The sequence below is a fragment of the Mus musculus genome, chromosome 19, assembly GCF_000001635.26.
Source record: "Mus musculus strain C57BL/6J chromosome 19, GRCm38.p6 C57BL/6J".
NCBI classification, from domain to species: domain Eukaryota; kingdom Metazoa; phylum Chordata; class Mammalia; order Rodentia; family Muridae; genus Mus; species Mus musculus.
In genome coordinates this window covers 11558981-11580187 of record NC_000085.6, presented here as the reverse complement: position 1 = coordinate 11580187, position 21207 = coordinate 11558981, and the positions used below count along the sequence as shown (strand labels likewise).

General features: G+C 38.8%; 1 pseudogene; it reads right to left on the bottom strand.

Annotated features, from left to right (window-relative positions):
- Positions 1–9208: 9208 nt before the first annotated feature.
- On the bottom strand, positions 9209–10749 carry Gm10212 (annotated as a pseudogene).
- Positions 10750–21207: the final 10458 nt, after the last annotated feature.

Here is a 21207-nt window from a genome sequence, read left to right as displayed (position 1 = left end):
TTCTCTTAATCGTAGGATCATTGCTTTAGCATCATTAACACAGTTCACGTTGTGGAGGTCACGTATATAATCATTCATGATTTATTTGAGCTGATTTCTTAGAAACACATAGGAATTAGGCTATCAGTAGATCTACAGCACACCATTAGTTAAGACAGACAGAAATCGCATGTGATTCTACTTGTTCTCAGAAATCACCAATCTTGTAGCTTGCTATTGACACTGATGGTAAAAGAGATTTGAAAACAGTCTGCACTGACCAATGTTTTCTTTCCTGGTACAAAATGTAGCAACTGGACATGCAAGGAACACACAGACAACACACTACTGAGTATGAACTTCCCAAGGAGTGAGGAGGACTTCCAGCCAGGCCCACTGGGTGACTGACTCTTGTCCTCCCAGCAGCAAAAGAAGCTGTTGATCTTTGTGAAGGTGTAACACCAGGTGTTGGGGAAAATGGGCATGGGACTGGAGCATGAGATTGCTCCAGTGAATCCAGAAGGGTGATTCTTGGTCCATCTATGGGGGAAGTAAAATTTTGTTCTCTACTTCCCATCCTGACCGTAAAAACCCTTATAATGTGATCGAGTGTTTCTCAACCTGAAGGATGTCTGCAATCAAAATGAAGGCACTCGTTAGAATAGAATGGCATCTGTAAATTGTTGCATCAATATGTTGGAGTGTCCTCATGAAACTTAGAACACTGAACTCTCAGATTATGATAGGCCTATTCTGGCTGAGGAATTGCCTCTCTAGTCTTTGTGACAGCTACATTCCCAGCCTAACGGGACTCCCACTGTGCCCTCTACCCCTATGTTAAAGTTTTAAACAATCAGTGTCTGCAGAAATAGCAGTAAGCTTTCCTGAAGGAGATCCAAGCAAGGCAGTGCCTATTGTCCACAGGTTGGCACTCACAATCCAGCTTTGTTTCTAGATATACAACCAGACTGTGTTTCCTCAGGGCTGTGTAATAGGAAGACATATACTGAGGAGGTGGCAAAAATCTCCATATTGATTCCCCAATCTGTGGTGTGAGGCATGTCATGATTAGAAAGACCAGTAGAAACTATTATATGTGCCTTTACTTGGGAGAATAATGAATCAAAATCAGTAATCATTCTCTTAGAAAACTTATGAAGAGAGTGCCACCATTAAGAACATGAAAGATTCAGGGTAATGGTTTCAACTGACTCTCTGTTTAACTTTGCTGTTTGACTTGTGCAGAGGACAGACAGATGTTAGGACATGAGAGTTATAAATCTAATTAGGTGGTGGATACAATTGTTGGTTCAGTACCATGATTCCCCCTCCCCACCTTTTTTTGTAAGGCAAACTAAGTTATCTCCTGACACTGCATGCAGAAACTGATCTGGCAAATGCTTTTTCCCCCTCCATAGATGTTTTTAAGGTCCACCTGAACCAATTTACTTTCAGATGGCAAAAACATCAGTACACCTTCACTGTCCAATTTCAAAAGTATATTGATTCTCCCAAAGCCCGTTTCTCTTTGTGTATTGTCTTTTCTGAGACATAAATACTTCTGCTGCAACGATTCCAGATGTCAGTCTTTGCTCAGCATTGTACTCATTTTGCTGCAATGTTTATCACCCGAAATAAAAGCTTAATATCTGAGGTGTTGTAAACTTCTAGTGAGTCTACCCTTCACACATACATACGTTGTATATATTCATAGATATCACACTTGATCTGTTGAATCATTCTTAGAGACCTTGATACAGTCTTAACTGGAGGCCATGAATGTGCACATGTACACAGACACGCACACACACACACACACACAAAATGTGGTCACACACTCTAGTTAATGAACCTCCTTGATCCAACAATAAAAATAAAATTCTGTAAATTTCTCAGAGAAGTTTAAAAAAAGAGAAGCTATTTTCTATTGTTTTTCCTTCTATGGAGGGATTTTTAGAGGCTTTTTTTTTTGAGATTTCTATTATTACGTTAATTTGAGTACTGAAGTTGAAGGCATATATTGCTGAAAGAAACCCCCAGATATTGAGTATATAGTTCTTGCCACATAAATATCCAAGCATTTAATAATGTGTAAACTGTCCAAATACATAAGTTACAACAGAAGCATGAACAAGATCATATAGAATTGTATTTTATTTTACAGAAATATTATAGAACAGAACTTGAAGAAAAATGCTTAAATTTTTATTTATGTAAAAAATTAATAGCTTGGCTTAAATATGAGAATATTTATAAATGAGGATAGTTAGTTGGACACAACACTAACTTAAGATATTTCTGAAAGTGTCATAAAAATTACTAACTAAAAAAATATAGACTGTGAGGCTCCAAACATACTAATGCCACAGGAGTGCTATCAATACCAGAGCGAAGTTGCTTTGAGGAGGCAGAAAAAGAGGTCCCATGTGGTACGTCTTTGTCCACGTTGTGATTGACACTCTGAAAAAAGACACAGCGATAGAATAGATATGTGTAAAATGCACTAAAAGTGAATTCTTCTATAGCTCTAATTTCTTTTTTTTTCTTTCCATTTTTTATTAGGTATTTAGCTCATTTACATTTCCAATGCTATACCAAAAGTCCCCCATACCCACCCACTCCCACTCCCCTACCTGCCCACTCCCCCTTTTTGGCCCTGGCGTTCCCCTGTTCTGGGGCATATAAAGTTTGTGTGTCCAATGGGCCTCTCTTTCCAGTGATGGCCGACTAGGCCATCCTTCGATACATATGCAGCTAGAGTCAAGAGCTCCGGGGTACTGGTTAGTTCATAATGTTGATCCACCTATAGGGTTGCAGATCCCTTTAGCTCCTTGGGTACTTTCTCTAGCTCCTCCATTGGGAGCCCTGTGATCCATCCATTAGCTGACTGTGGGCATCCACTTCTGTGTTTGCTAGGCCCCGGCATAGTCTCACAAGAGACAGCTACATCTGGGTCCTTTCGATAAAATCTTGCTAGTGTATGCAATGGTGTCAGCGTTTGGATGCTGATTATGGGGTGGATCCCTGGATAAGGTAGTCTCTACATGGTCCATCCTTTCATCTCAGCTCCAAACTTTGTCTCTGTAACTCCTTCCAAGGGTGTTTTGTTCCCACTTCTAAGGAGGGGTATAGTGTCCACACTTCAGTCTTCATTTTTCTTGAGTTTCATGTGTTTAGGAAATTATATCTTATATCTTGGGTATCCTAGGTTTTGGGCTAATATCCACTTATCAGTGAGTACATATTGTGTGAGTTCCTTTGTGAATGTGTTACCTCACTCAGGATGATGCCCTCCAGGTCCATCCATTTGGCTAGGAATTTCATAAATTCATTCTTTTTAATAGCTGAGTAGTACTCCATTGTGTAGATGTACCACATTTTCTGTATCCATTCCTCTGTTGAGGGGCACTATAGCTCTAATTTCATCCGATGTTTCTGTATCAGAACACTAAGCTCATAGGATAAGACTGGAGTAGCCTATCCCCCTCTCTTTTTAACATTCTTTTTGTTTGTTTGTTTTTGAAAAATGTAATCAAAATTTTGTAAAAGAAAAGCTAAAGCCAAATGTTAAGTTGCTAAAGAGATGGTAACATTTTATAACTTTGAAATCCTTTTTCTATTCTTTAGCAACTTAACATGGGCTGGATAGATGGTCCTGCAATTAAGAATGCAAATGACTCATACAGAGGACCTGAGTCCCAACACTACTCATCAGAATGCTCACAATTGCCTGTAACTCCAGCTCAAGTGTAGAGGCAGGAAGTGTCTGAGACCCTCTTCTGGACTCCAATAGCACATACCTGCACAAAGTCACACACTTATATGCATAATTAAAACTAAATATTTCCAAAGAAATATGTATTGTGGGGGTGTTGTTATTGTTACATGTTTTTGCTCATGATGCATTTATCAGCCACTATAATAATGGTTAGTTTTCTTTCCTGTTTTCTCTAGCTGCTATATTTTCTGCTCATGTGTGTGTTCTAGTAAGACAAGCACTGAGCAAATAACGTAACTAACTCTGACATTCATTGTACAACTTTGATCTCTAATTTACTTCCAAGTGTAGAATTCTATGATTCTGAAAGTCAGATGACATCTTTGGTCAGCCTCCACTGCCTCAGAATCATAACCACCGAGAACCAGAATTCCACACTGTTAGGATTTGTATCAAATGGCATCACTGAGCAGTTATGCTTTGGCAGTGTGTTACACCAATGTCCACATCTGTTAAGTTTGTTTACTAACTATATATATTAGCTCTCTCATGTTGGGATTTCTGTAGGTGTGGACATATGGGTTGAAAGTCTTCCTTCAGGCATGACACACATAGGATTGAGCAGATGGGTTCCAATAAGCAGCCTCGAGGCCTGGAACACATGGGTGAGAGAAAAAAGACACACTAGTGATGGGTAAAATCAAGTTAGGAATAGACATAATTTAAAATCCAAAACATTGAAGGCAAGACTGGAGGCTGGCACATTGCTGTTTTCCTTCAAAGGTGCAAATTTCAGTCCGATAGTTATGAGTTATAAGTGACCCCAGAAGTCTGGAAAGAAGAACTCTGGTCATAAGATGATGTTTTCAAACATTTTTTTTTTTTTTTACTGACACAGAGTTCATTTTATTAAATATTTCCATCAGTGATTAGATGAGTGGTTTAGAGACTGCTGAACAAATGGTAGAATAATCTTAATCAGAAATGAAAATATCAGAATACAGATGTTTCCCAGGGCAGAGAGATGAGCGAAAATAATGTATTGAATGAACAGGTCAAAAGGCAGGAGAATTAAATGTCTCAATACCCAAGGTAAAACAAAAGAAGTCTTGTACAGGTATATGGCAGGAAAATTGGTATTTGAGGCGGCGCATGGAGAACGAGCAGGAATTACAGCTGACAAGATCGTTGCCAAGACTGACAGCATGAGGCGGCTGGAAAAGTCAGCTGACTTATTGGCTCTAGCAGTAGGGACACCGTGTCTGTTCTAATAGCTGGAAGCCAACTATGCGGAACATCTTCAGCTGATGCCCATGTTCTTAAGCTGCTGTCCCTATTCTGTGCCATGCCCCAGATGGTGCTGGCCTAACAACACAGAGCTGGTGAGCGCTCTCTGACTGCCAACCCTGGAGAGGAGACAGATTAGAGTACTTATTCCTGCAAGACACTCTCAGAGGCCAGTTGAGTCCCTGCCATGCAAATACTCATGAATCTTTCTGATAACCATTTCTACACTTACAAGTCTGGATTCCAGGAACAGCCCCTTCTTTCCACCTTTTACAGCTAAGCATAGAAAAAAATATCTGGCTTTACTAGCCCTAAGGTATGCATCATTACAAACATGTAATTGTGTAAATAGTTCACTTGATTAAATATTTTTTAAAATGTTCAATTCATGTGTATGAACAACCTGATGTGATTTGTGTATGAACACCCTGACTGATAAAGTAACATAAGGTGTCTTATATCAAACACCTAACATAAGACCATGCCTCTGATTATTTTTTAATTGAACTTTTTAAAATTATATTCAGCACAATATATATTTTTATACCAATCATAAAAATGATGGACATGTTATTAAATGAACCACTTATGGTGTTAGCGAAATAACTAAACTTTTCTTGATAGTAGCTGTCTTTCTTTTTCAATGTATAGAAAATGAAAATTGAGCTAAGATCAGTCTGAAAGTTACAGTTAGTAGGTACTTCTAGGGCACACCGAACTGTATGGTACTTGAGTTTGATTTAATTTTAGGTCACTTATATTTTAGAGAGATTGTATAAGTCACTGGGAAATTGGTGCTTTTAGGTGCCTCCTATCACCCATAGTGACTAAAATCAAACTCTTGGACACTTTGACCAATAGTTGCAATCTGGATACTGATAGTATGTATGCTCCTGGAATATACTAACTGGGAGTCTTCCTTAGTCTCCATACACTGTATGAAAAGACCATTCTTCAGCATTGGTTAAGCATCTTTCATGAGCCTTAATCTACTTACAGACTACCTATTTTTACCACAGCAACATAAAAGTCGTTACCATTCTATGTATTTGGGAGGCTGGCTTATTCAACTCTTCCTAACTAAACCCCTAAGCGATTGCATTACATGGTGTTCTCTCCAATGGCTTCCTAAATCGACTCCCGGGGAACATGAGATGACTGCTGACTAGGTGAGTCTTTGCATTGAGTTTCTTCTTACAGTCCAGCTTTCTTCTGCATAGGGCTAACTTTTCACTGAAAGATGCTAAAGTAGAAAAAGGTGAATTCTTAGCTAAAACAAATGGCTACTGAGACTTTCAGAATTCCAACGTTCTGCTTATCAGTTCAAACTGTATAATCAATTCAGGCAAAAACATTTCCCTTTTTGGAGATATAGAGAAAAGGCTTTTGTTATGTGAATATTTTCTCTAAGGATTCTTATGGGTGTTAAGTGGTGAGATTGCATCGTATATACCCACAACAAATATAACTTCTTAAAAATAAGGACATTAGCTTCAGTACTGAAGAGTAAAATTTGAAAGCTTTTGTGTTACTAAGCTTTCATTGCCATGACAAAATGCCACACATAAAGAACTCAAGCAAAAATATGTGTGGCTCAGTTTCAGAGGCTCACATGACTGTTGTAGGACTTGGGTGGCAGAGCTCACAATGTGCTGGTCAGGAAGCCTAGTGAGAGGATACCTGTGCTAACCACAGTTCAATTTCTCCCTTTTACTTTATCTGGATCTTTATCTTAGGGAATGAAGAGATCACATTTTGGAACTAGAACACCCCAATAGGTATGCCTTATTAATCTTTTAGGTGCTTCTCTATCCAGTCAAGTTGATAAGCAAGATTCACCATCATTGCCTGCTGCCTAAACAATGGCATCATAAAGAGAGCGGGATGTTACATAAGATTTGTCTCAGACACCAGGCACACTATGATTTTAGTCACCATGACAGAAAGAGTGTGCTCTCTATAGGGACATGGAGAACCCCAGAGTCAGCTCACAAACTGAAAAAGTAATCACTGTAGAGGGTAGCTTGTAACTTTCAACAGCCCGGTCCTGCGTTTCATTCTTTTGGTTCTGTGTTATGGCTCTTGTACTCACCAAAGATTTTGTTGACTTTCTCTCTGTTATGATGGACAGAATTCCAAAGACAATAAGCTGCTCACACAAGAAGTGTCAGATCAGGTTTTATGTACAAAGTGACTATGGCGTTACTCTATGGTAGTTTATGACAAACTCTCATTGACCCAATGACTAATGATGCACAAACTTAGGCTCTTTTTCCATGCACTATTCAGAGAACACAAGAAAAGATAGATAAGTGCAGAAACTATCCCATTAAAATTTATTAAACTATAAGAGATAGTAAAAGGATCTTTAGCTAATTGCAAAGAAAAATGTGGATTTAGATGATTTTAAAGTCTGAGGCATTGATCTACAAGGAGAGAGAATGGAAAATAACTTCAGGGGTGTTGTCCCTTCTTTCATCCATAAAGTTATGGCACTCTGATTTGTACATAAAAAACGTGCAAACTTCTTTCAGTAAATCTGACTTGAACATGTTGAAGTAATTTCTAATGTGCGACTCTTCAGCGTATTGGTATTTTAGTGAGGAATTTTTGATCTTCATCCCCTGAGATATTGGCCTGTTCTGTGCAATTCCTGTCATGTTCCTGGCTAACATTACACCATTATCTTGGCATCAAGATAATACTGTCATCTAAAGATGAGTTTAGAAAAGAACCTCTTTCAGATTTTGGTAATAGTTTGAAAGTGCTCTGCACTAGGTTTTATTTTTTGTTTTCTTTTGTTTTTTAATGAAATAAGAGACTATATTAACAAACAGAACAAAAGAAACAGAAATTTCAGGAACAGGCTCTAGAGATCAAGATAAATGAGAACAAAAGGATCTATAAGGTTGCATTTCCAGAAGTGTTTGGTTCTGATTATTTTCAATCATGATTTTATCATGAGAGATTTTTTTCTATTATCCAATAAATTAAATGAAACCAAGTAACAAACAGTTTAGAAACTTTTTTTTAAGGTAGAAAATTTGTGATTTCTATTCTCCAAAGTTAAACAGCCTGTCCATATAAATGAATGCTGGGTCTTCATCTCTGTAATGCTAGGGATTGAACTCAGGAACTGTGAAGTCTATGCATGTGTTTTGCTGATGAGCTACATCCACAGTGTCAGAGTTAGAGACTTAATAAAGCTAAAAGAACTAAGTTCCTGTCTCTTTTAATGCAAGATATGCTAGCGTAAAGAGCACAATGTGGTGGGCAGAGAAAAAGAAAGTAACAGCATCGGCATAGACATCACCACATCAGGCTCATGGTCAGGGTTATGTGAGCCGTGAAATGTTGAAAATAATATGCACCCTTCATAGAATCTCCTGTCTAGCAAGTCACTGATGTCATTGTTACCTACCCAATCACCACTTTCTGCTCAATTAAGGATTAACAAAATATCAGACAAACTCAAACTTAGAAATATTTACAAAAATCTAGGTCAGCATAAGTCAGAAACTGTCAAAGTCACCAAGGACAAGGGAAGTCTGAGAAGGTTCAAAAAGGACGTCTAGTGGAAACTCTGGAGACACAAGTGGTCAAATGCAGTGTCTTTGAAAGGAAACAGGAACAAGGAACATTAATGGAAAACTGGTGAAATCAGATAATGTATTGGTCTGAGAAGAGAAAATCAGAAATCATTGACACAGCAGAAAGAAATGTTGAGTTGCAATGTATCAAAAGAAGACATGTAAGAAGAGAAAAAACTTAGTTCTAAAAACTAAGCAGACTAGAAGCCCCAGTGAGAGGAATCTTCACTTGTGAATGAGACTTGTTCATATCACTCTAAATGAGGCCTGTCCTCTGAGAAAAGGACCTTCATGAACTTTTGACTCCAGACATGGAACAGTCTCAGAGAAATATCCAGTGTATCACCCTTAATGCATCCAAAAAAAGCCAAATCCTAAAAATGAAAGTGTTCTTTCCTGTTGTGTAGTCCATTTGATAACCTTGTACAATACAGAAATTTCTAGATCATTTGGATACTACGTCCTAGACTTTTCCCTATATTCAAGAGGCCACCAAAGTCATCATTGCTCAATAGATGTAATGAAAGTGTGATATTGACAAGAAATGTTTATTTGAACTGCATGGAAATATCTTCAGGATGACATAACGGCTGCCCTTCTACACTAAGACTGTCTCTGATGACAGACCTCTTTTTCACAGTATAGAGAAATGCAGCTAGGTGAAAACTCCCTTCTCTCTCCTCCCCATCTTATTCCCCACAGAAGTCTACTTACAAACAAAGCTCCTAGAAATGGGTAGCCAGATTTTAATAGGACTGAAAACACTGAGGTAAAGTGTAGATTGGAGGGAACAGATGCCAAAATGATTCCTAGAGCCAACACCATCACAGCACACATGATCTGGATTGCCTGTTGAGAGAAGGGAGATGGTGACTAAATCAGCAATGACAAGAAGGACCTCTCCACTTTTCCCATGGTGCCCGTGCATTGTCATCTTCTACAACATCCCAGTGAGCACACAGACACTGTACAAGCTCTGCAGTGAGAGAGGAAAGCTCATTCTGGCAGGGATGTAGTTCTGCCAGAGCCTCGGGTCACCTTTAGGCGTTTCTGTCCTTGAACCCCTTGCATCTGCATGACCCTTCCTGCCATCTCCTGGCTGGGCTGAACATGAGTGCATGGGTAACAAGTCTCACGTTCCCTCAGAAAAACAGGCATCTGAAAGCCCCCACCCCCAGCACTAGAATGTGGAAACCTCTCCACACATCATCCAGAGCCCACAGAATACCACATAGGGCCAGCATCTCTGTCAAGCTCCACAGCACCTTCAGTCCAGTTGTTCATTCTGGGGATCCCTTGCCTCCATATTAAAAGGGAAATTTTGTCTTCCTGATGTCTTCCTTCACCTCAGACTCACAGGTCTTGTAATTTTGGTTAAGCAATTTTATAAACCTCTTGCTACATGTACTCTAAAGGAATCCAGTGGATTGTATGTATGCCCAATATGAGGTCATCAGTTCCATTAAGTTCTGAGACTGGGTAACAGAGACCCATGCATATAGCTTTGGTACAGACAAGACTGAAAAACAACTCACAGCAAATGTTTTCCTTCACCCTTTACCCAAAAAAGTTTCATTAGTGAGTCTAGAATGAACACAGAGTAGAGAATCAATGCTCTTTCTGTACCATCTCTTCACTAAGGAAGAGAAGGCCTTTCTACACTCAGAGAGCACCTAGAATGTAGCTACAAATATTTTCACCAATAAAATACTTAGTAAGTACACTTCAAAACTGAAAAAAAAAACCCAAAAGAGAATTAAATAACAAAATTTCAATAACCCAAGGAATAAGGTTATTGGAGTGCAGTCCAAGTTCATTGGGATAAGGGGAATTATTTGCCAATTTTAGAAGGTTTTAGTGATGTAAGTAGCTTGCCAATGGACTTCCACCAGTGTACCGGCCACTCTGTGATCACTTTGTCAATACTGAAGTCAATAACCCCCAAATTTATCTTTAGTTCTAATACATAGAGCCTCACCCTCTGCCCTCCACCCACCCCAGGATGTTCTGAGTGGGATTTACCGCAATCACTTTGATCTCAGACTTTAGATGTTTCTTCAGGCTGTCTTGCCTCTGGTGGGTAGGCTGGGGTTTATGTTTGGGGACGGCTCATTCTATTTGGTGATATCACTGTGATGGTCTCACTGGTCACTACTTGTGTAATCATGATGGAGCTCCCTCGGCTGGAAGAGAAAATGGACTCAGGTGTTATGAAGTACTGCGCTCATTGTAGTAATTTGTTTCTGTTTGGTTTTGGTTGTATTTGCTTGGTTGATTTACTTTTTCTTCTTCATGTTACTGCTTATTTGTTAGGCATACACACACATGCACACACACACACACACACACAAAGAGAGAGAGAGAGAGAGAGAGAGAGAGAGAGAGAGAGAGAGAGAGAGAGAGAGAGACAGATAGACAGACAGACAGAGACAGATAAAGACAGAGACAGAAACAGAGAGAAAACGGAGAAAATGTGAAGTTGGATTGTTGGAAGGATCTAGGAGTCTGCGATCAGAAACCATGATCAGAATATATCATATGAATTTATGTTTTGTTTTGTTTTGTTTTGTTTTGTTTTTTTGAGACAGGGTTTCTCTGTATAGCCCTGGCTGTCCTGGAACTCACTTCGTAGACCAGGCTGGCCTTGAACTCAGAAATCCGCCTGCCTCTGCTTTCCAAGTGCTGGGATTAAAGGTGTGCGCCACCAAGCCCTGGCAGAAAATTTTCAGTAAGTAATTAATTGCTGTGAATATAAAATAACAAACATAAACAAACTATGGTTCACAGTTCTGCCCCCATCTCTCAGACTGTGCACGTTTGGGCATTCTTGACCTGTCCTTTGGCAGAAGAAACTGCTGGTACAGGGAAATGTAAAATCACCACATCTAGGATTTGAGTTCTTTCTTTCTTGAGAGATTTGAAGTTACTGTCATACAGATCTTTCACTTATTTGATTAGAGTTACTCCAAGATATTTTATATTATTTGTGGCTACTGTAAAAGGAGTTGTTTCCTTAATTTCCTTTGTATATCATTTGTATAAAGCAAGGCTACTGATTTATTTGAATTAATTTTATATCTGGCCACTTTGCTGAAGTTGTTTGTCAGCTGGAGAAGTTCTCTGGTAGAGTTTTTGAGGTTGCTTATGTATACTGTCATATCATCTGCAAATAGTGATACCTTTATTTCTTCTTTTCCAATTTTTATCCCCTTTATTTCTTTTTCTTGTCTTATTGTTCTAGCTAGAAGTTTGAGTACTATATTGAATAGATATGGTGAGAGTGGGCATTGCTATTATTATGTTTAGGTATGTGTTTTGAATTTCTGATCTCTCCAATACTTTTAACATTAGAAGTGTTGCATTTTGTCAAATGCTTTTTCTGTATCTAAAGAGATATAAGTTTTGTTTTTGAGTTTGTTTATATAATAGATTATGTTAATGGATTTTCATATAATAAACCAACCTTGCATCCCTGAGATAAAGCCTACTTGATCATGGTGAATGTTGGTTTTGATGGTTCTTGGATTTGGTTTGCAAGAATTTTATTGAATATTTTTGCATTGATATTCATAAGTGAAATTGGTCTGAAGTTCTCATTTCTTACATCCTTGTGTGGTTTAGCTATCATTGTAGTTGTGGCTTCATAGAATGAATTAGGTATTGTTCTTTCTGTTTCTATTTTATGGACTAGTTTGAGGAATATTGGTAATAGGTCTTCTTTGAAAGTCTGGTAAAATTCTGCACTAAAGCTGTCTGGCCCGAGGCTATTTTTGCTTGTGAGGTTTTTAATGACTTCTATTTCCTTAGGGGATATGGGCCTGTTTAGATAGTTTACCTGATCCTGATTTGACTTTGGTATGTGGTATCTGTCTAGAAAACCATTCATTTCACTTAGATTTTTCTAATTTTGTTGAGTATAGGCTTTTGTAGTAGGATCTGATCATTTTTTAAATTTCCTCCATTTCTGTTGTCTCCCTTTTCATTTCTACTTTTGTTAATTTGGATACTGCCTCTGGGACCTTTAGTTAGTTTGGCTAGGGTTTTATCTATTTTATTGATTCTCTCAAAGAACTAGATTTTGTTATTCTATGTATCCTTCTTTTTGTCTCTATTTGGTTGATTTTTGCCCTGAGTTTGACTATTTCTTGACTCTTCCTGGATGTGTTTGCTTCTTTTAGTTCTAGAAATCTCAAGTGTGCTGTTAACTTGCTGGTGTAAGATCTCTCCAGTTTCTTTACCAGGGCACTTAGTGCTATGAATTTCCCTCCTACTTCTGTTTTCATTGTGTCCCATAAGTTTGGGTATGATGTGTCAACATTTTCATTAAGTTCCAGAAAGTCTTTAATTTCTTTCTTTCTTTTTTTTCCTGACAAAGTTATAATTGAGTAGAAAGTTGTTCAGTGTCTATGTGTATGTAGGCTTTCTGTTGCTTTAGTTGTTATTGAAGACCAGCCTTTGGCCACGGTGATCTGATAGGGTGCATGGAATTATTTCAATCTTTTTTTATTGGATGAGGGTTTTTTGTGACCAATTATATAGTCAATTTTGGAGAAGTACCATGGGGTGCTGAGAAGAAGGTGTATTCTTTTGTTTTAGGGTGAAATGTTCTGTAGATATCTGTTAAGTCCATTTGGTTCATAACCTCTATTAGTTTTACGGTGTCTCTGTTTAGTTTCTGTTTCAATGTCCTGTACATTAGTGAGAGTGGGGTGTTGAAGTCTCCTACTCTTATTGTGTGGGGTTCAATGTGTGTTCTGAGCTTTAGTGAAAAAAATTTTTTTTAATGAATGTGGATGCTCTTGTATTTGGGGCATAGATGTTCAGAATTGAGACTTTATCTTGGTGGATTTTCCCTTTGATGAATATGAAGTGTCCTTCCTCATCTTGATTGATAACTTTCAGTTGGAAGCCCATTTTATTGGATATTAGGATGGCAACTCCAGCTTGTTTCTTGGAGCCATTTATTTGGAAGATTTTTTTTTCCAGCCTTTTACTTTTAGGCTGTGTCTGTCTTTGTTACTGAGGTGTCTTTCTTGTATGCAGCAAAATGCTAGATTCTGTTTGCACATTCAATCTGTTAGCTTATGTCTTTTTATAGGTGGGCTGAGTCCATAAATATTGAGAGATATTAATGACAGATGATTGTTAGTTCCTGTTATGATTGCTTTTGGAGGTGGCATTATGTGCTTGTGGTTCCCTCTTTTTGGCTTTGTTGTGAGATGGTTAATATCTAGTCTTTTCTTTGGTGTAGGTACCCTCCTTGTGTTGGAGTTTTTCTTCTAGAGTCCTCTGGAGGGCTGGATTAGTAGATATATACTGTTTGAATTTGGGTTTGTCCTGGAATATTTTGTTTTCTCTATCTATGTTGATTGAGAGTTTTCCTGAGTATAGTTGCCTGGGCTGGCATTTGTGCTCTCTTAGAGTCTGCATGACCTCTGACAAGCTCTTCTGGCTTTCATAGTCTCTGTTGAGACATCTGATGTGATTCTGATAGGTCTGCCTTTGTATGTTACTTGGCCCCTTTCCCTTGCAGCTTTTAATATTCTTTCTTTGTTCTGTGCATTTAGTGTTTTGATTATTATGTGATGAGAATATTTTCTTTTCTGGTCCGTTTGGTGTTCTATTGGTGTCTTGTACCTTTATGTCCATCGCTTTCTTTAGGTTAGGGAAGTTTCTTCTATGATTTTGTTGAAGACATTTTCAGGTCCTTTGAGCTGGAATCTTCGTTCTCCTCTATTCCAACTATCCTTAGATTTGGTCCTTTCATTGTGTCCTGAATTTCCTGGATGTTTTGGGTTAGGAGGTTTTTATGTTTTTAATTTTCTTTGACAGTTGTGTCAATCTCTTCTATGGTATCTTCTACACCTGAGATTCTCTCTTCTATCTCTTGTATTCTGTTGGTGATGCTTACATCTGTAATTCCTGACCTCTTTTCTAGATTTTCTATTTCCAGGTTTGCCTCCATTTGTGTTTTCTCTATTATTTCTACTCCCATTTTTAGGTCTTAGACTGCTTTATCCAATTCCTTCACTTGTTTGATTGAGTTTTTCTGTACTTATTTAAGGGATTTATTTGTTTCCTCTTTGAGGGCACCTGTTTGCCTGTGTTTTACTGTATTTCTTTCAGTGAGTTATTTATATCCTCCTTAAAGGACTCTATTATCTTCAAGAGATAGGGTTTTAGGTAAGCTTCCTGATTTTCAGGTGTGTTGGTCTATTCAGGGCTTGCTGTGGCGGGAGAACTGGGTTCTAATGATGTCCATGTGTATTGGCTTCTGTTGCTTATGGTCTTGTGCTTGGCTTGCATCTCACCATATGGCTATCCCAGATGTTTGCTGGTCTGGATGACTCTGTCTGGAGCTTGCTACTTTTGTCCCTGGGTTGCTTTAGGTATTCTGGTAGGCCTGTGGCCCTGGCTGTAGCAGACTCCTGTGGGGCCTTCTGACTGTGGGGTCTTCAGAGGGGCCAGAGAAGCTGCTTATCTGTTGCCTTGGCAGCAGCAGATCTCCTGGGAAGCCTTCAGACTGCTGGGTCTTCAGAGGAGCAGTCAAGCTGTTGTCCTGGTGAAAATGTTTTCCACAGGGGCTACGGACTGTGGTTTCTGTTTCTTTGCATGTAGCAGAGCTCCAGAAGTCTTTCAGTCTGTTGAGTCAGTTGCCCTACACACTGTGGAGCCCCCCACTCCCACCCCTGGAGGTCTTCAGACTGTGGTGTTCATTGCCTAGTTGCCTTGTGTGCAGAGAAACTTCTGGGATGCCTTCAAGCTGTGATGTCCTCAGGGGAGCAGAAAAGTAGGCAACCAGTGGGCTCAGTTGCCCAGTGTGCAGCAGATCTCCTGGGATGCCTTCAGGCTGTGGTGTCAGTTGCCCTGTATGCAGTGGATCTCCTGGGATACCAGTTGCCCTGTGTACAGCAGATCTTCTAGGATGCCTCAGGATGTGTCTTCAGGGGAGCAGACTAGCTAGCAGTCTTCCCCAGCAAAAAGTGCTGGCTGGAAGGGCATTCTGTTTTATTAAAGACTGAAGAACTCAATATATCATTCAAACTGCTGTTTGTTTAATTATCCTTTAAGGTGTTAACAGTTTGAACCAATTCCATCTTTGTTCCTTTGATGTAGGATCTCATGTAGTCAGGCTGGCCTCTAACTCACTGTGTAACAGAGGCTGGCCGTGTGCTGAGATTCTAGACATTCATGGCAATTTCTACCAATTTTTGGTAGATATTTACCTACATGTGTTATACACGATCATTTCTTGTCATTCCCATCGATTACCTTCCAGAACAAGTCTTGATCTGTTTATTCTTCATTCATCACACGTGTCTTACTAAAGGATGTACGCACTGATAGTGTCCCTGATTTTACCTATCCATCTCATTAGATAGAATGATTTAATAATATTCTCTATTACCTACTACTCACCAATTGGCAAACACCACTGAGCAACAGCTGTGCAAGTGAATGTACTCATGAATCAGATGATATCAGCCTTTTCATAAAGCTTTATGTCTTTGAAAAATCCATTATTTTTGAGGCTACAAATATTTCTGTATAGAAAATTATGTGTCTTTATATGTTACTTGACCTTTTTCCCTTACTGCATTTAATATTCTATCTTTATTTAGTGCATTTGATGTTCTGATTATTATGTGTCGGGAGGAATTTCTTTTCTGGTCTAGTCTATTTGAAGTTCTGTAGGCGTCTTGTATGTTCATGGGCATCTCTTTAGGTTTGGGAAGTTTTCTTCTATAATTTTGTTGAAGACCTTCAAAGAAGATCTAATCCCAGTTCTTCACAAACTATTCCACAAAATAGAAGCAGAAGGTACTCTACCCAACTCATTCTGTGAAGCCACAATTACTCTGATACCTAAACCACAGAAAGACCCAACAAAGATAGAGAACTTTAGACCAATTTCCCTTATGAATATCAATGCAAAAATCCTCAATAAAGTTCTCGCTAACCAAATCCAAGAACACATCAAAACAATCATCTATCCTGACCAAGTAGTTCATTCCAGGGATGCAGGGATGGTTCAATATACAGAAATCCTTCAACATAATCCACTATATAAACAAACTCAAAGACAAAAACCACATGATCATCTCATTAGATGCGGAGAAAGCATTTGACAAAATCCAACACCCATTCATGATAAAAGTCTTGGAAAGATCAGGAATTCAAGGCCCATACCTAACCATGATAAAAGCAATCTACAGCAAACCAGTAACCAACATCAAAGTAAATGGTGAGAAGCTGGAAGCAATCCCACTAAAATCAGGGACTAGACAAGGCTGCCCACTTTCTCCCTACTTATTCAACATTATATTTGAAGTCCTAGCCAGAGAAATTCGACAAAAAAGGACATCAAGGAGATACAAATTGGAAAGGAAGACGTCAAAATATCACTTTTTGCAGATGATATGATAGTATATATAAGTGACCCTAAAAATTCCACCAGAGAACTCCTAAACCTGATAAACAGCTTCAATGAAGTAGCTGGATATAAAATTAACTCAAACAAGTCAATGGCCTTTCTGTACACAAAGGATAAACAGGCTGAAAAAGAAATTAGGGAAACAACACCCTTCTCAATAGTCACAAATAATATAAAATACCTTGCCAAGACTCTAACTAAGGAAGTGAAAGATCTGTATGATAAGAACATTGAGTCTCTGAAGAAAGAAATTAAAGAAGATCTCAGAAGATGGAAAGATCTCCCATACTCATGGATTGGCAGAATCAATATAGAAAAATGGCTATCTTGCTAAAAGCAATCTACAGATTCAATGCAATCCCCATCAAAATTCCAACTCAATTCTTCAACGAATTAGAAAGGGCAATCAGCAGATTCATCTGGAATAACAAAAAACCTAGGATAGCAAAAACTCTTCTCAAGGATAAAAGAACCTCTGGTGGAATCACCATGCCTGACCTAAAGCTGTACTACAGAGCGATTGTGATAAAAACTGCATGGTACTGGTATAGCGACAGACAAATAGACCAATGGAATAGAATTGAAGACCCAGAAATGAACCCACACACCTATGGTCACTTGATCTTTGACAAGGGAGCAAAAACCATCCAGTGGAAAAAAGACAGCATTTTCAACAAATGGTGCTGGCACAACTGGTGGTTATCATGTAAAAGAATGTGAATTGATCCATTCCTATCTCCTTGTACTAAGGTCAAATCTAAGTGGATTAAGGAACTCCACATAAAACCAGAGACACTGAAACTTATAGAGGAGAAAGTAGGGAAAAGCCTCGAAGATATGGGTACAGGGGAAAAATTCCTGAATAGAACAGCAATGGCTTGTGCTCTAAGATCAAGAATTGACAAATGGGACCTCATAAAATTGCAAAGCTTCTGCAAGGCAAAAGACACCATCAATAAAACAAAAAGGCCACCAACAGATTGGGAAAGGATCTTTACCTATCCTTAATCAGATAGGGCACTAATATCCAATATATATAAAGAACTCAAGAAGGTAGACTCCAGAAAATCAAATAACCCCATTAAAATTGGGGCTCAGAGCTGAACAAAGAATTCTTACCTGAGGAATACTGAATGGCAGAGAAGCACCTGAAAAAATGTTCAATATCCTTAATCATCAGGGAAATGAAAATCAAAACAACCCTGAGATTCCATCTCACACCAGTCAGAATGGCTAAGATCAAAAATTCAGGTGACTGCAGATGCTGGCAAGGATGTGGAGAAAGAGGAACACTCCTCCATTGTTGGTGGGATTACAAGCTTGTACAACCACTCTGGAAATCAGTCTGGAAGGTCCTTAGAAAATTGGACATAGTACTACCGGAGGATCCAGCAATACCTCTCCTGGGCATATATCCAGAAGATGTCCCAACAGGTAAGAAGGACACATGCTCCACTATGTTCATAGCAGCCTTATTTATAATAGCCAGAAGCTGGAAAGAACCCAGATGCCCCTCAACAGAGGAATGGATACAGAAAATGTGGTACATTTACACAATGGAGTACTACTCAGCTATTAAAAAGAATGAATTTATGAAATTCCTAGGCAAATGGATGGACCTGGAGGGCATCATCCTGAGTGAGGTAACCCAATCAGAAAAGAACTCACACAATACGTACTCACCGAAAAGTGGATATTAGCCCAGAAACTTAGAATACCTAAGATATAAGATACAATTTGCTAAACGCACGAAACTCAAGAAGAACGAAGATCAAACTGTGGACACTTTGCCCCTTCTTAGAATTGGGAACAAAACACCCATGGAAGGAGTTACAGAGACAAAGTTTGGAGCTGAGACGAAAGGATGGACCATCTAGAGACTGCCATATCCGGGGATCCATCCCATAATCAGCTTCCAAACGCTGACACCATTGCATACACTAGTAAGATTTTGCTGAAAGAACCCAGATATAGCTGTGTCTTGTGAGGCTATGCAGGGGCCTAGCAAACACAGAAGTGGATGCTCACAGTCAGCTATTGGATGGACCACAGGGCCCCCAATGGAGGAGCTAAAGAAAGTACCCAAGAAGCTAAAGTGATCTGCAACCCTATAGGTGGAACAACAATATGAACTAACCAGTACCCTCTGGAGCTTGTGTCTCTAGCTGCATATGTATCAGAAGATGGCCTAGTCAGCCATCAGTGGAAAGAGAGCCCCATTGGTCGTGCAAACTTTATATGCCTCAGTACAGGGGAATGCCAGGGCCAAGAAGTGGGAGTGGGTGGGGGAGTGTGTGGGGGACTTTTTGGATAGCATTGAAAATTTAAATGAAATAAATACCTAATAAAAAAATTTCAAATTAAAAAAAAGAAAATTATGTGTCATATATATATATATATATATATATATATATATATATGCGTGTGTGTGTGTGTATGCGAGAGAGACAGATGGATAGACACACACATAGATAGATAGTTAGATAGATAGATAGATAGATAGATAGATAGATAGATAGATAGATAGATAGGATAGATAGATAGCTGAATATGTGAATATGATGGCTGTATATAATGTACAACTACAACTATAGCTCTTGAGGAGTCTAAAAAGAAATGAGACAAATACTACTGAATTATCTAAGTTTGGTTTAATTCTTAACATACTTCCTCCTTTTTCTTTTGTTTCAGTTTTTTTTTTGTGTGTGGTTGTAAACATTCAATAAAAGCCCACTTCTATTTACATGACTTTCCAAAAAGGATGACTATAAGATTGTGACACAAAACAAGAAAATAGGAGTAGATTCTGGAACTGCTCAGAAACATTATTTTGAGATATATTCTCTCTGGCTTGTGTGTAAAATTTCCCAGTTAAGCCAGCCCACTCTTTATCCTCTAGAACTCAGCATCCACAGTGATTCCTGTCCACTGTAGAACCACAGGCACCTCTGTAGGGACACAGCTGACTCCATCAGGACATTAAAGCTGTAATATCTCCTGTCATCTTTCTGTGTTACATGAGACAGAAAACAGTCTTTTAGACTGCCTCACTATGGGCTAAGCATCTTGTCCTCTAGAGAGAAGGTCAGAATTTTATTTTCCTTAAGTGCTTTCAGAGGAAGAGTGCAGACAGGATAAGAAAATTGAATAAATTATTTACAGTTTTAGGAAATGCAACCTTGCTGCTGTGGGAAAAATAATGCTTCCCTTCCTCTTCTCACCTTTTCTACTATTCTATTCTCTTGATAAGGGGAGAAGTTAAAAAAACCCCAAATGCTTCAAATGGAGAGGGAAAAATGCAGTATTTCATAATACCATCAGCCTTGCTCATAATGTCTGTGGCTTATTGGGCAATAGGAAAGATGCAGCTGAGAATACAGCCTGGCCACTGCTGTGTGCTGTGACCAGATTCAGAGAACAAAGGGTTGAGAGCTTAGCATAAGCACTTTCATAACTGACTGGGACATCCCATCCCTAGCTGAGAACTCACTTCCTGTGATGAGAACAAGGAAGCAACAGCACACAAAGAACAGAGAAAGAGCTGCATGGAAGGAAACTGAGAACTGAGAGAATCAATGAAATCTTTGTGAGTGTGACCCATTGCCAACAAGAAGCACTGCTGTGGGCTGGTCTGACTTTATGGGTGGGTATCTGAGGAACATTAATGAGGAAAATGTTTGTTTGGTTTGGTTTGGTGTGGATTTTGTTTTATTTGAAACAGCTTCAGATCAATCATTATCTTTTTGGTCTTGAATTAATTACTTTGTAGTTCTTGTCTTATGTAATATTTTTAATGTCCCCCCACCCCGTACTTTTTGCATTTTATGTGTTTTTTTTGTACAATGTGTGTATGTGCATAATTTGTGGGCATGTGTCTGTGAAAGTCAGCAGAGGGCATTGGATCCCCTGGAACCTGGGTTAAGATTGTTGTGAGTCACAATGTGGGTTCTGGGAACTTAAACCAGGTCCTTTCCAAGAGCAACAAGTACTCTGAACTACTAAGCCGTCTCTCCAATCCCATTTGGTATTTTTTTTTAATGTTTTCTTTCTGAGAACTGTCTTGATATAGCTATATTAAAAGTTAATTTAAGATAATTAGTAAATAGCATCGGGCCTAAGTTTGGCTCCTGGAACACATCAATACCTGCAGATGTACCCTGGATGCTTGGAAATATGCAAATAATTTAAATCATGCTATG